The sequence below is a fragment of the Typopeltis vanoorti genome, chromosome 19, assembly GCF_054136105.1.
Source record: "Typopeltis vanoorti isolate ZY-2024b chromosome 19, IOZ_Tvanoo_1.0, whole genome shotgun sequence".
In the NCBI taxonomy this organism is placed as follows: Eukaryota; Metazoa; Arthropoda; class Arachnida; order Uropygi; family Thelyphonidae; genus Typopeltis; species Typopeltis vanoorti.
Window position 1 is genome coordinate 9,250,343 of NC_143567.1, and position 15,076 is coordinate 9,265,418.

General features: G+C 36.3%; 1 protein-coding gene across 1 annotated transcript in view; it reads right to left on the minus strand.

Annotated features, from left to right (window-relative positions):
• Positions 1-4,558, minus strand: part of LOC150095842 (protein strawberry notch homolog 1-like) — a 447,536-nt gene extending 442,978 nt beyond the window's left edge. Inside the window, exon 1 of the mRNA XM_090408811.1 lies at positions 4,529-4,558. The gene's annotated coding sequence lies outside the window, so the exon portion shown is untranslated. The remainder of the gene's footprint in view (positions 1-4,528) is intronic.
• Positions 4,559-15,076: the final 10,518 nt, after the last annotated feature.

Consider the following 15,076-nt stretch of genomic DNA (forward strand, 5'->3'; position numbering starts at 1 on the left):
ATAAAGATAGAAGATAAAAACATATTAGAACAAAAATTGCAAAAGCAACAGCACTCCAAAAACTAAAACCACTATGAATTAAAGATGACAAGAAATTATATTCTTGGTTTCATCCTTTATCCAAGTGTAATCAAACAAAGTTTGCGCATAAAGTTACTTCACAACTGGGCTACATTGTATATAGAGGCTAATGACTTCACATCAATTGCCTTAGTATCCCATAATGCAAAGCACATATCCTTATGGACTTGTATAATGCTATGCATTATGCAAAGGGCCGCTACCCATCCATACTGGTTTCGACCGTGAGGAATCATCAGTGGGACCAGACTCAGAAGTGATACCAAGGTTGAAGTAATGCAGAAGTCCACTAAAACCACTATGGACAGACAAGCTTATAATTACAAACAGATCAACTACTAGTTAAGTACTGCTTCCATACATCTATATGAAAGTAAAACTTGCAGACCTATATCACTACTCAATGAACAATTCATTTTGAATAGGCAACAACCCTTAATCGAACCCCATCTTATTGCTAAGCAGGTGGTTTTAGATCAGGCAAATCCTGCACATCACAAATTCTCAACCTCACTCAATATACAGAAAATTGGTTATGAGCAAAAACTAGCCATAGGAGCAGTGTTTGTAGATCTAACTGCAGCATATGATACCATAAACCATCTCACACTCAGAAATAAAATATACAGAATAACTAGAGATTATCGGCTTCTCCTCCTGATCCAATCATTCTTAGAAAACAGACGCTTTTATGTGGTCCTGGGGGGTAGGAAGAGCCGCTGGCACCCCCCCAAAAATGGGAAGGGGGAGGCCATTTTTTTGTTATCTCCATACATGAAAAGTAATGGTGTTATCACCATTACTTTTCAACATCTATGTCAATGACGATCTCCTCATCTTTCCAGGAACTAGAAATTTTATCTATGCTGATGACCTTGTCATAGCTACTCACTCAAAAAATTTCAAGTTCATTGAAATTACTCTATCACTTGCCTTAAATAGTCTAACCACATATTATAGCAGCAATCAACTAAAATCAAACCCCTTGAAAACCCAGACTGGCCTTTTCCAACTTAAAAATAAGGAAGCCAACAGGAAGCTATAAATTTCTTAGGAAAGCTCTAATATAGAACATTCTTGGAACCCAATCTACCTTGGTGTGACTCTCAATCGCACCCTCTTATATAAAACACACGTAGAAAAAAAAACAAAGGCAAAAGTGAATGCATGAAACAATATACTAAGAAAGCTTACCTCCTCCAAATGGGGTGCAGACCCTAGCAAACTGAGATCTTCTGCTGAATATGCCTGCCCAGTATGGTCCAGATCCTGTCATGCTGAAAAACTTGATCCAGCATTGAATGAAAGCTGCTGCTTAATTACAGAATGCCTGAAACCAACACCACTAAAAGACCAGTATACTTTGGCTGGTATTGCACCCCTTCAATTCGAAGATCTGCATTCTCAGCTGATGAAAGAAGCAGACAAATGAATGATGAATGCCATCCACCATTCGGTCATACTGCGGTGCCACAAAGACTAAGATCCCGACAAAGCTTCCTGGCAACTGTCGAACCACCTAAAAACTTCCCAGAGACAAGACTTCAACAATGGCTTGCACTATATCCTGAAAATAATATACTGGTATTCCAACAACCGAACATCTTCCACATGGTGCCCACTTGGACTGGAATACTTGAAAAAGCCTCAAGACTTCGAACGACAGGATGCTCTCATCAAATGAGACTACCTCACTGGCCCAGATAATTGTGAGTGTGAGACAACCCAGTCCATGGAACACCTTCTTTCTTATCCCTTTCTTCAATCATCTTGCACAAAAGAGGACATTCTTGCACAAAAGAGGATAAATAAAGTGAAACTTCGACCCTCTTAAAAAAAGATAAAAACACGTTGCTGACATTTGATATGAGGTGTTATAGACACGTCCTAACATACCATACATTGATCGTGTCACAAATTTTGAAATAAGACAAAGAATCAGTTATTTTGCTGGTCCAAAACAAGAAATAACATAACAAAGATTCAAAGGAAACAACTCATCTGGCTTTGTTATATCAGCAGATATATCTTTGTTATATCTTCTTGGAAGTCAAAAAATAGGCATAGAATAAACTGGATAGACAACAGAAAAACTGTACAGGTGCTTCACTTACAGAGTTGAAAGTTAAGTGTTAAGAACTGAGTGGAAGATTTCTGTGAGGAATGTTTACCGATATCTACTCAAACAGTCATATTGTAGACAACGGAAAGAAGTTATTTGTAACTGCTTCAGAAAGATAAAATTTGGTTTCTTAATTTTCTTATCACATCTAAGACTTCCTGCTATTAATGTTAATGGATATCTCCATGGAGTCCAAAGACTTATTATGGTAGGAAATGAAGTTTGGATTCTTCATTTTCAAGATCAATTTCTTCATGCTTTTATTTTAGGTGGGAGGTGATCTTTTTTTTAGGTGGGAGCTGAATAGTAAAAAGCTATAGCAGCAAAAAAAAGTTCATCAGATAATTGAAAACTGACATACTGAATGATGGAAAAGAAAAAACTTTCAGTGATCGATACTAACTACTTATTGAATTCAATGTCGCTAAAACACTGTTCTGTCATGTGTCACACAATAGTTTCACAAAACAATTTTGAAATAATTTTAAGGTGCTATGAAAAATTAACAACAAATGAGGCATTCACATAACTAAATCTTACATTCTGCTAGTGGTGCATGAAGCCTTTAATAATACAAAATGATATTGTATTACTTCCTCAACTATCTTATTTTCCAGATTTGGCACCATAAATACTCCAAAATCAAAAACAATGAACAAATATTTCTGCTTATTTGTATAAATATATATATACATTTTTTTTTTTTTTTTTTTTCATTGCTGGTATAGAAAATTTTACTAAGTGCATAAAAGTTCAACAGTAAAAAAAAAAACAGATTTATAGATTCCTCTCAGAGGCGAGTTACAAAGATAGTTGCAGGTCTGTGGGATATTATTATTATGTTACACCTGCAGGGAGTCCAAAGACTCATAGAGGGAGAGTGTGCCAACAGCATCGAATGATATATCTCCTTCCAACTACTCGCGCTCAAACTTACTTAACTTTTTGTGAGCCATTAGTAACAGAGGTGCTACCAATCGACCAACCTGTAAGGATGTTCCCTACAAGGATAGATAGAAGATCAGTGGGCATCAAAAACAAGCTGATAGAAGTAGGAGAGGTGATATGATAGAAGCATATAAATTATTAAAGGGGATTTTACAGGATTGATACTGATGACATTTTTAAGACCAGTGCAGGAAAGGAGAGAACGAGGAGCCATCTCTGGAGATTATGTAAGAGTGTGGTTAACAAGGGTGTTAGGACAAAATTTTTTATTTGGAGAGTTGTTAAGGGGTGGAATGCGTTGCCAGAGGTGGTTGTGAATGCTTCGTCTGTGAATGAATTTAAGACGTATGATAGGTATTGTGTAAATAATGGTTAGTGTGTCAATGTGGGGTCTCCCATGATGAGTCTTTTGACTCCATGGAGACACCGTTATAATAATAATAAGGCATCTATGTTTAGCACAATGATTGTGACAGTGTGCTCTTGCATGAGATTATAAACATGAATTATTACAATGTATAAAATTATTTTTAGATATGTTACGTGGGTATTCTCAAATACATAAAAATTAGTATATATGCTAATAATACATCAACCTAGTCCTCACTGTGTGTGTGTGTGTGTGTGTGTGTGTGTGTGTGTGTATAAAAATATATAAAAAAATTCTAATCATATATATATATATATATATATATATATATATATATATATGATTAGAATTTTTTTTTAAATATTTCTGATTCATAAATTTTAATGTATTGTCTACTAAGTATATTACAGAAAGAAAGCAAAATTCCAGGATAAGAAGGTGAAAATGTTCATAAGCCTTTCTTTTATTCTTTGTTTCAAAATTATAGTAATTTATGGGGAGGTGATCAATTAATCTTGATTATTACTATGCTATAATAAAAAATCAATTTCTTACTTTATATCTCAGTTATCTTTAAATCTTGTTCTACATTAAAATTATTACTCGTAGTAGTCTTTATAAATTACCATAATGAATTCATAATACGCATTTTCCAGACTATTAACTAGAAATTTTTATATAAATTTTCATTACCCTCCCCCTCCATATTCGTATTTTCTTAAAATTATAAAGAGAAAAGTCACACTAAGATGACAACGAACATAAATTCGGTTTAAACAGGAAATTTAAACATGAAAATATTAGACAAGATAATACAAAATAATTCCAATCCACGTATCAATCAGTTTCAACAAAATCAACGAAGTATAAAAGAAGTTGGTATGTTCTGGGGGTATTCTACGGTCTCATTACAGAAATGTATATTCGCAAAAAGCGCAGCATACTATGCTGGTATTTTGGCAACCACAAAAATTAGCCCTTTGCCTCCCATATACACCTCAGCTCACCTGTATTTAGGAATATTGCAATTATCTGCAGCTTGCTTAGTCACCTTATTATTATAAACAAATACCGTGCAATGAGCTAACGGCTGTCAGATTTAATCGCCAAGTCAGGCGTTCGATTCCATCATACTCAACAATTAGAATATTAACGCTCGAAAGAGCGTGGAGCAAAAAATAAATACAAAAGCAAACCGTCCTACTGTACTTGGAAAATATAATTACCAAATACTATTTTTCAGCTACATGAGAGAATACTGCGTACTATCAATGAACTTTTATGAAAAAGAAAACTCGTTTGATTTCATTCAAAGTAATACAAAAACTGTGCATAATAAAATATATGCACAAAGCTTACTATATGTCCACTAGGCTCCTGATACGCCGAAGTTGCAAATAAAACTGCATAGTTTTATTTGCAGTTTTTTATTAAGATGCGAAAAATAACTGAAAATAATAACTGTCTAATTTATATTTACGAACTGTTTGATATTATAAATTTTATTATTCATGTTTGAAGATCACACGTGTTGAATGATCATTTTTAATATGAATGGTGAAGATGCGATTAAGATGTTTAAAGCAGAATGCAAGGCAGCTGTCGAATTTCTTAAAATAGCAATAAAAATGAAATTTCATTCAAAATTACTACATTACCTAAGTTTTCTGCACAATATAACACAAATATGCTTACTGAGAACACCCTACTATCACCGAACACTACATACAACCGAGACCGAGTTCACACGCTTACAGTGAATAAACGATATTAAACAACGGCAACTACCCCAACCAAACACCGCCATTCTGTGTAAGGTAAAGCCGGTCATTATAAGAATTAGTTTCGCATCCCTATGTGATTGGTTTTATTAAAAATCAACTAGAAGTTTATGCTATTTACTTAATTCCCGATTAACTCTGCCATTCTTGTTTTTCTAAAAAAACAGCGAATGATTTCGCTGAGTTTCCAACGATTTACTGTTTAAAAAACAGAACTCCACATTCCTACAGAACACAAACATCGGAAAGATCACAGCACCAATTGTTTCAGAAGCTCTAGTGTCAAATTAGGAAACTAATATTTCACTATAAAAATCTTTTAAATTAATCTAATTTCGTAATGACGATCAAACCTATACGTAATGAAATATCCCATGTTCATAAAGGATGTCCTCTATTAAATATAGGAACTTTTATGTTAAATGTACTTGGTCATGTATATCTGTGTAATTCAAAGATAAGAAAAATAGAAAGGAGCCGAACTGTCTCAAATATCTGGTATAAATTTATCTCTCTCCCTTGATGAATCTTTGTCTCCAGGAGTGTTAACATAATAATAATAATAATCTATAAATTTCTGCTACTGTATGTCAACTTTAGAGGATTTGTCTCTTCCGCCATCACTTCACTGAGATCTTTCTCACTCTCGTCTCCCGGAGAGCTTTCACGGGTAATCGGGAAGGAAATTCGTATTTAGGGCATAATACTCAGGGTTATATAGGGAAGTACAGAAAGTTGTTTGTGATCAGTTTTCATGCAGATTGTAAATTAGGACAGACAGCATTTTCGAGATAAAGACAAAAATCATGTGCATTTCTGAAAATTTTTGTGCCTACTTGAATAAAAAAAATTCGCGTTTTCGGATTATATTTCACAGGTCTCATACTGAAAGCAACCGTTTCGAAAAACCACCTTCCAAGGGTTCAGAAAAGTGACAGATAAATGTGTGTGACGAAATATTATTCAAATTATGTATTTATATATTTACATAATTTGAATAATATTTCTCGAGTCGGTTTATTTATGAGTAGCATATGTTATATAACAACGATGGAAATTGATCCTGATTTTAAAATGTTTTTCTAAATTTAAAAGAATTCAGAATAACACTTTTGGATAAGTCTCCGTTATGACACTGGCCACTTGTCTCCTGAAGTGATGATCTGGTGTATTAGAAAAGCATTAGATTCAGTCCAGAAATTTATGCTTATTTCTTCTACAGCTCTTCTGATATCTAATTTGAACACTTTTCGTAATCTATTTCTAGTTGTTCATTTGTAATAGCCTTTCTCTCACATGACCTTTCACACAGTAGAACTAAATTTCCCTCCCTGTACATTAAGATTCCTTACCAAATTTCTATTAACGCTAAATGCATATTTTGTGTGCAATTGGCTATTCTACTACTGACTTCTGCAGTATTTTGATGAGAGGACTAATTCTGAGAGATATGACAGTGAATTAATTAAGTTGTCCTACTCGATTGATTGAACATAGGGAATGTTGTTGTTGTTGTCATGTGGGATTCCCACACTATTCTTCAACCATTCCTTAGGACCAGCTGAGCCCTCCAATGAGGGATTTTTTTCTGACTGTAGATCCATGTGTGCTCACGGACCGGTTTGCCTGTTCTGAGGACGAAAAACCCGAGTTCTCGAGTGAAAAAAATCTCTTCCTCTGTAATACTAGCTAACTCACCTTTAGTCAAAAGAAACCAGATAAAAATTCTTCACATCATGGACGGGAATCGAAACCAGATCTTTCTGACCAACGGGCTTCGTCTATACTGACTGAGCTATGGAGTCCCATAGGGAATATAGTTTGAAACAGCATTCTTCTATAAGGACTTGTTTGTGGTATACTATGAAAGAACAACTAACGTTTCCTTCTATTTTACTCAGTTCAGCGGATATGTTATAATATTCGTTATTTGCAGAGCTTTCCTCTCCTTAAGATATAATTTCTTAACCGGGTGAGTCCACTCACTGTAGTGAAGTGGAAATTCGTATAAATTTGGACAGATGTCTTTATAAGGCTTTGATGAGACCACACCTGGATTTTGTGCGCAGATTTGGTCTCCTGGATTCCAAGGGGATAAATAAGATTTGCAAAGGGTACAAAAAAGAGTTACAAAGATTATATCCAGATTTTGGGATTTAGATTATGAGGACAGATGGCGAGTATGTGGATTACAGACACTGGTTAACAGGAGAAAGAGAGGGTGATATGATACAGATGTATAAACTTTTGAATGAGTGTTATAGGATATCGTCTGATGAAATTTTGGGGAGATGACACGGGGGCATCCATGGAAGTTTGTTCACAGTCAAGAAAGGGCGAGTCCAGTAAGAGCTAAGCTTTTCTCTCATTGAGTGAGTGAAATAGTTTGCCTTTAGGGATAGTGAGTGCATCTAGCGTGAATGATTTTAAGAGAAGGTGTGACAGATGGTTTGGGCGATTTATGAGATATCTGAGACCTCGATGAGTCCTTGACTCGCTAGAGGTCTCAGATAATAATAATAATGGCGGAATTTCTGTCATATTTTCTGGAAGCAGCTTCACATATAAAGCCGTTCTTGCATTTTCAAACAGATCGGTTAGATCATCAATAAATAATGCAAACTACCTCAAAAGATATCGTTCTTTATTCTCTAATTATGTATATATCTATAAACCTTTATATTCCCTTAATATTTTATTGATTTTTTTTATTTTAGTGCCTCTTTTTAAAAGGGTGCAGTATACGTCGCTAGCGGTAGAATCAGGCCTGTTCTGTATTGCCTTCAGCGCCCGTTGACCTAATCCATAGAAGGTTTACTATTTGCATGCTTTTGTTGACAACATATGAGATGCACTTATTAAAGTTGACTTTGTTTTCAATTATTACTCCTAATTATTTTATCTGGCTAACTCTAGATTTTCATCCCTTAGGAAGGCCGTTCATCAGTTATTTTGATCACGTGCGTGAAATGAGAAACATTTTAGACTTGGTGCATTTGAATGTCATTCCTCTTATGTGCCCATTCAACAGTATCAAAGAGTTCAAAATCACTTAACAGATTAATTATGTCAGTCACCATGTAGAATGAAAGGCACCTTAAAGGTCAAAGAAGATCTCCGGTACTGTTTTTTTTTTTTTTTTTTTTTTTTTTGGTGAAGACCGTCTTGTGTGAATTTTTAAATTTCCATAATAGGGTTTATTTGCAGTACCTGACGGAGGTCTTAGTGCATATACATTATGACTTAATAGGTTTCTTGCGAAGAGAAAATTCACTATTTTGTCTCTTAGAAATTCTCTAGTACTTTTCCAGTGAGATTCAGGATATTAATGAACTTGTATTTACAAATTTCGTCAGATGGGTCTTTTCTGGACCGGATTATCTGTACAATTTTTGAGCTTTTCCATATTAAAGGAAATCGTTTGTTTCTTAAGGCATTCGTTGCAGATCGTTGTTATGACTTACGGAAATTCAAGAAACGTTCTTAAGAGGATTTCGTTAGGTGTCATTTCATCGTCATTCTTTGTCTGTATGTTTTGCTACTTTCTTCATTTGTTCATGCTTTATGAAGTTTCTGCTAACTTTTTGGCATATCTGCTATCTGCTTTTATTAATCGTTGATAATATGAAGATTATTTTATTTTTGCTGTAATCTTACAGAGTTCTAAGGATTCATTGTAGTCCAAACATTACAGAATTTTTTCTATGATTCTATTTATCGCGGTTATAATTTTGGATTGATAATTGTATCTGACTTTATTATAAGGTTAATAAAGTCAGATACAATTGTCCAAAAGTCTTCGGACTCCTTGGAGGTATCAGGAATAATAATAATAATAAAAGTCGGGATTGTAACTTTTCTAATATAGTCATCTGAGTGAATTGGTGCAATTTCTTGCGTCTGTTAGCTCATTAGTCCACCAAGGCACTGATTGTTTGCTGTCGTGTTTGGTGGAAAGATGCCGGCCTACATAGCATAGGACCAAAAGGCTGGGGATTCGAATCCAGCCGTTGGCATGGATGTTTGCGATTGTCTGTGAAAGTACCGGTGGTGGTGAGCAATAGATAACGTTGGTGTAGTTAGGGGTTGGTGGACGACTGAGTGATGGAGACGGAGAGTTGCGAGTAGGTGCCCTCCCTCGATGAGTCTTTGGACTCCCTGGAGGTGTCGCGTAAGATTTTTTCAAACATGATGAAAGCTCAGGTACAAGGAAGTCTATATCGTCCTGAGCTGATGACCAGAAGGCTTAGTACTTGTCCAGGTTAAGCTACTGCTGCCTTCTGGTGTGGCAGTGAAGCGATGCTTTGAGATTAGGCTTCCAAATTGGTTTTTTTATTTATATATTTTAAGTTATTGCAGTAGTTTGACTCGTGAACGCTGGCTAAATTTTTCTTGTTGATGATGAAACTTCATATGAGATGATCGGAACAACATGTTCCTTCCTAGCATCAGGATAACTACGAGAATTTCCGTTCAAGATTTATTTGAAGGCATGTGATGGAAGTAAGCTGTTTGTACTAATCTAATATTGGGCAGTTTACAGTATATGTGGTTAACTTTGTTTTTTGGTTTAGTTTGCATACTATGATTGTGGTCATTTATACAAGTCTTCTCAGACTCGTTTCTTGGACACTAGCTAAGTCAAAATTTGATCAACAAATTTTGTATGCATTTCTAAAAATATTATAAATTTTGTGTAATTTTTGAATCCGAACTAAATAGCTTTTCGTTACGTAAGTATATTGAATCTTTTTCACTGTAATATTATAAATAAGTAGCCTAAAAGACATTCTTTACTCAGACTTTGTCACTAGCGTATCATCGTTTTCTTTCAGATTTCACTTCATAGTAAGTCGATCTCAATCTTTTTCTTGGGACTCCATTAATACAACCCTGTTTTTAACAACTTTAATTCTTGTGATTCCGAATTCGATTTTTCTAGTATCTATTTTTGCTTTCTAATATTCATATTTGTTAGCTGTTAAACTGAACTGTCAGTTTGACTATTAGCATAAAGCAAGGATTATTTCCAGATTCCTCGTTATTTTTATGATATATGAATATAATGTAATAGGCTGAGTTAAATTATCTTGCATACCTGCTTAGTTGTAGTGAATTTCATTTCTTTAGCATTATTTCATTTTTCATGTGCAACTCCTTGGAAACTCGGGTTTTTCGTCCCCCAGAACAGGCAAACCAGTCCTGTGAACACACATGGACTCCAGTCAGAAATACTGCCCTTAGGGGAATGGGGATGCATCAAGGAATGGCGACCTGGTTGCATTAATTAGCTGTAAGCCTCCTCGGTGGTGGTGGGGGAGGGGGTCAATCAGTTCTAGGATAGGATGGACGAGAAGATATGTGACTCACACCCACGAAAAGTCTGTAAACGCCTTTTTTTTATTCCCTAAACGAAGTAGACGAGGCCATTGAGTCCCAAGCTCTTTTGAAGACTAGTAGGCAGGCAGCCTCCATCTTTACCCAATCACAGAATAACTAACATAAGACTTTGACATCCGGAAGAGAGTACGGCAGACAAGTACAGCCATCTCGTAACCCTATATATATGTTTCTGGAATTGGATGAGTCCTGTGGTCAATTTTCTTGAGTTTCGGGGAGAAAAAAAAAAATTACTTCTCATTCTAGAGATCGACAAATTGGGGAATGCTTAGAATTCGAGAAGACAAATTCGAAACAAATACTTAGAAAACTTCCCTATGTCGTTCCTACAGCGGGACGGCCCATGGATGCAGATGTCATTTTCAGAGGACTGTACTCGTACATGCCTCCTAAAGTACACTGCACTGTTTTTTTAAATTATTTTTGACTTATATTTTTGCCAAATTTTATGTAATCAAGAACTCCTCTCTGTACACATATACAGGTACAAAAACCACAACATGGACTAAGAGAGGCAGATTCAATTAACAGATTTAACAATTAACCAACATTGCTTTGCATGTTGCACCTCTGATGAACGATATATAAGCAAAATTATTGAAAGAATTTTTTTCAGTGTGGAATTGTTTAAAAAACGCAGAGAGCAGCAAATGGAAAAGTTATGACTATTCATATATACTAGTTTTATTTACAGATGGTGGTGCCATAAGGAAATTGTATTTTCTTTTATGATTCGAAAGACAAAGATGATTTCTTCTCATGAAATTTCCATGCACAAACACAAACTGCACTAAAGGCAATATTGGATTCGAGTGCTGTAAACAGGAGTGTTGCAAGATCTGATGTCTTCGAATGCCGTAGGTGGAGTTCATTTAACCCTAACATTTTGAAGAACAGTTTGTAGCCACTTTCCTTGAAACCCTTCACTGTTAGTGAACCCAAGCTTTCAATGAATCAAAGCTTTTCAGAGAGAGTATGGAGAAGTATGCTCCATAATCGAAACACACTCGTTTGCAATGTTTTTTCCATTCCGAGATGACGTGTTTTCACATGTGTGATAGTTGTGGTTATAGAATCAGTGCTTAGTTTATAGGAAGATAGATGACAGATATATTTAGTTTATTGGTTGGTTATGGGTTTTTTTATTATCATTAGCTTTGCTTTTTCAGGGTATGTGTGTATATATGTAGAAAATATTTTGCCTTGGTACTATGCATTCAAGATACCAAGCAAGTTTATAAATTTGGTTTTAATCCCTTTTTCCCATGTAAGCAAACAAGCGAATCCTGAGATTTTTATTTAATAAGGTGAAAGCACCTTGTGGCAACACGTATAGGTAAACATAAGTTCTGCATTACTTCAACCTTGGTATCACCACCTCAGGGTCTGATGAGACCTCAATAAAGGTCGAAACAGGTCTGGATAGTGGCCTTTCCCTTAATGCATAGCATCATACATGTCCTCAAGGAGATGTGTTTTGTATTATGGGAGATACTAAGGCTCCCACTGATGAGACCTCAATAAAAGTCAAAACCAATCAGAGCTTACTCCACCTTTACCACGAGTTGCCTCAGATCTGAAAATATACCCAAGGTAAAAAAACTTTCTACATCTTTTTCTCATCCTGGGATTTTTATTTAATAAGTCAAAGCACCTTGTGGCAACTCGTATTGGTAAAAATTATAAGTTTGGCATTACTTCAATCTTGGGTTCATCACCTCAAGGTCTGGCTCCCACTGATGTATGAGAGGCTCTGTTTGGAGTAGGTTTTGCCTGTCACTAAGTGGGGGGAACCGCTGAGATTATGGCTGTCGGGTGAGCCTGCCACTGGATACAGCTAAATGCTGAGAAGTTCTTCTCGGTGAGCCTATCACTGAGTCGAACGACGTTTAAGTAAAAAACTCTCTAACAATAATCCTGAATCACCACAGCAATGCTGTAGTCCATGGAGCTGAGGCATGGCTGTTGCCCCTCAGATGAAATACGAGTAGCTCTGCTGGGTGGTGGGGTGAGCCTACCAAGGTGGGTAAAGCCAACATTGAGAGTTCTTGGTGACAGGATGAGCATCGTTAAGGAGGGGAACAACGCCGAGTTTTTGATTTCTGTGGGTCGCTCATTATTGAGTGATTCCACGAGTTTTTGGAGAGGTAACCCCGCACTTAAACAGGTCTGGGTAGTGGCCCTTCCCTTAATGCATAGCATCATACTTATCAGCAAGAAGATGTGTTTTGCATTATGGGAGATACTAAGGCAAGTGATCAGAGTAACAATTTCCGAGTTAGTTAATCTCTGGCACGGGCAAGCGGGTTTTTTCTCCCGGAAACTCCGGTTTTTCGTTCTGTAAGTTCAAGAAAATCGACCATAGAACTCTCACTATTTCAGACATTTAAAAATATTGCGTTAGGGACCACGAGATGGCTGCACTTGCTAGCCCTCTTCACTCAGTACCGATTAATTAGTGAGAGCCTTGGGCTAGCCATCTCTGATTGGCTACTAGTCGAGAATGAACTACCCACTCTATCTCTAAAATTCAGATAGGGCTAAAAGGGCCTCGCCTACTCCCCATACGGGAATAAGGTATTAGCTGATTTTTTTTTTTTAAGAGAAGAGCATATTAATAAACATTCAGTTCACAGTAATTAAAACTGTCTGTACTTCCCAATAGCTAGTCTCACAGTAATTTTATTCTCCATGCAACACTGCTGATATCCAATACCACTACCAGCAAGTTACTCCACCGAGCACGTGCAATTAAGTAGGGAAGAGTTTAAAGAATTGGATGCACATCTTCAAATATGAATATTTGTAAAGTATCAGCTAAGAGTTGTTGACAAATGAATTTCGGCAGTTCTAATGCTTTTTAATCCACACTTTTAGATCTTAGTCTTTTGAGATTTAGTATATGAAATTTTGTTCAATTTTGGAATTGCAACCGAGAATTTGTTCTTTAAGAAAAAAAAAAAAAAAAAAAAGAACTCCTTGCCAGTGCCAAAGATAGTTAATTCAAGAAATAACTGAGGGAGACAGTTATTTCTTGAATTAACTTGAAAGAAACAAAAAGAAAAGGCATAAAAAGAAAGAGAACATTTCTGGAAACGGGTGGTTTCCAGAAATGTCCTCCACTTATATCCAAAATCAATTGGAAATCTTCTTGGTCATCGCTCAGACCAATGTTGTCAGCGTATAAGTTATCCTATCGGAGGTCATAGAATATCTGCTACTTGAATGTCTGGAGCTTCCTTCTTAGGATGTTATCACTGATGGCCTGGGATGGACCAATTTGTCAACAATTTGTTAAACGGATGGGCATGCAACATGGCATCCTGTCAATGTTTCTTGCAAACTGTCACTTTCCTTTTCGCAGTCATTTCACTCGGACGCAGTTGCACTGACTTGGGAGCATCATATTCCTCGAAGATTTATACTTGCTATAAGCACGGGACTCGTTACATGGCATGATGCACCTTGCCAGTGAGGATGTCCGTTGACTTATTTGCAAGTGGTGTATATTACACTTAACAAGTTACAAAACTGCAGTATCCAACTGCCTACATTCCATACATAAAAAGCACCTAAAATGTTAGTCCCGCTCTTCATAAAAGCTAACTTTAACTTCGAAGGCGGTTGGATTAGCTAGCCTCAGCACGGCTTAAGTCTTAATATATGCTAGTAGCATATCCCTCTTCTAGTAGCATATGTTATTCATAACATATGCTACTAGAAGAGGGATATGGATTCCTGGCATGTAGAACCACAGCCTTGAATTTAAAAGTAAATCTGATGGATTTTATTAGTAATATGTCTAGTTGTTACCTTTGTTGCAAGAGCCTTCGTAGCTCAGTCGGTATAGACGAAGACCTGGGTTCGATTCCCGTCCATGACGTGAAGAATCTATCTGGTTTCTTTCGACTAAAGGCGAGTTAGCCGGTCTCATACCGAGATGTTTTTTCACCCAGAAACTCTGGTTTTTCGTCCCTCAGAAAAGGCAAACCGGCCGGTGCACACACACGCCTACACTCATAAATCCACACTTAATCCCTCACTAGGAGGGCTCAACCAGTCCTAAGGGACGGTCGAGGAACGGGAAGGAGGGCCCCCATACGATTAAATAAAACCATTGTTGCAAAACAGTCATTCACAGAAAAAAAAAAAAAGAACAAAAAACTTAACTCCTATTAATGATAAATTTGTAGGGACATCAATAAGTTTGTTTAATTTTAAATATATTCCGGTAATCCTGCTTAGGACACTACACATGGGATTTTTTTTTCAAGCCACTTCCGACCTCCAATAAGAGAGCAGGTATATTATACGGATCGATGAGATTAGCCTCCACATCCAAGTATACTTGGATTTCGAATTCCATGCTAGTTG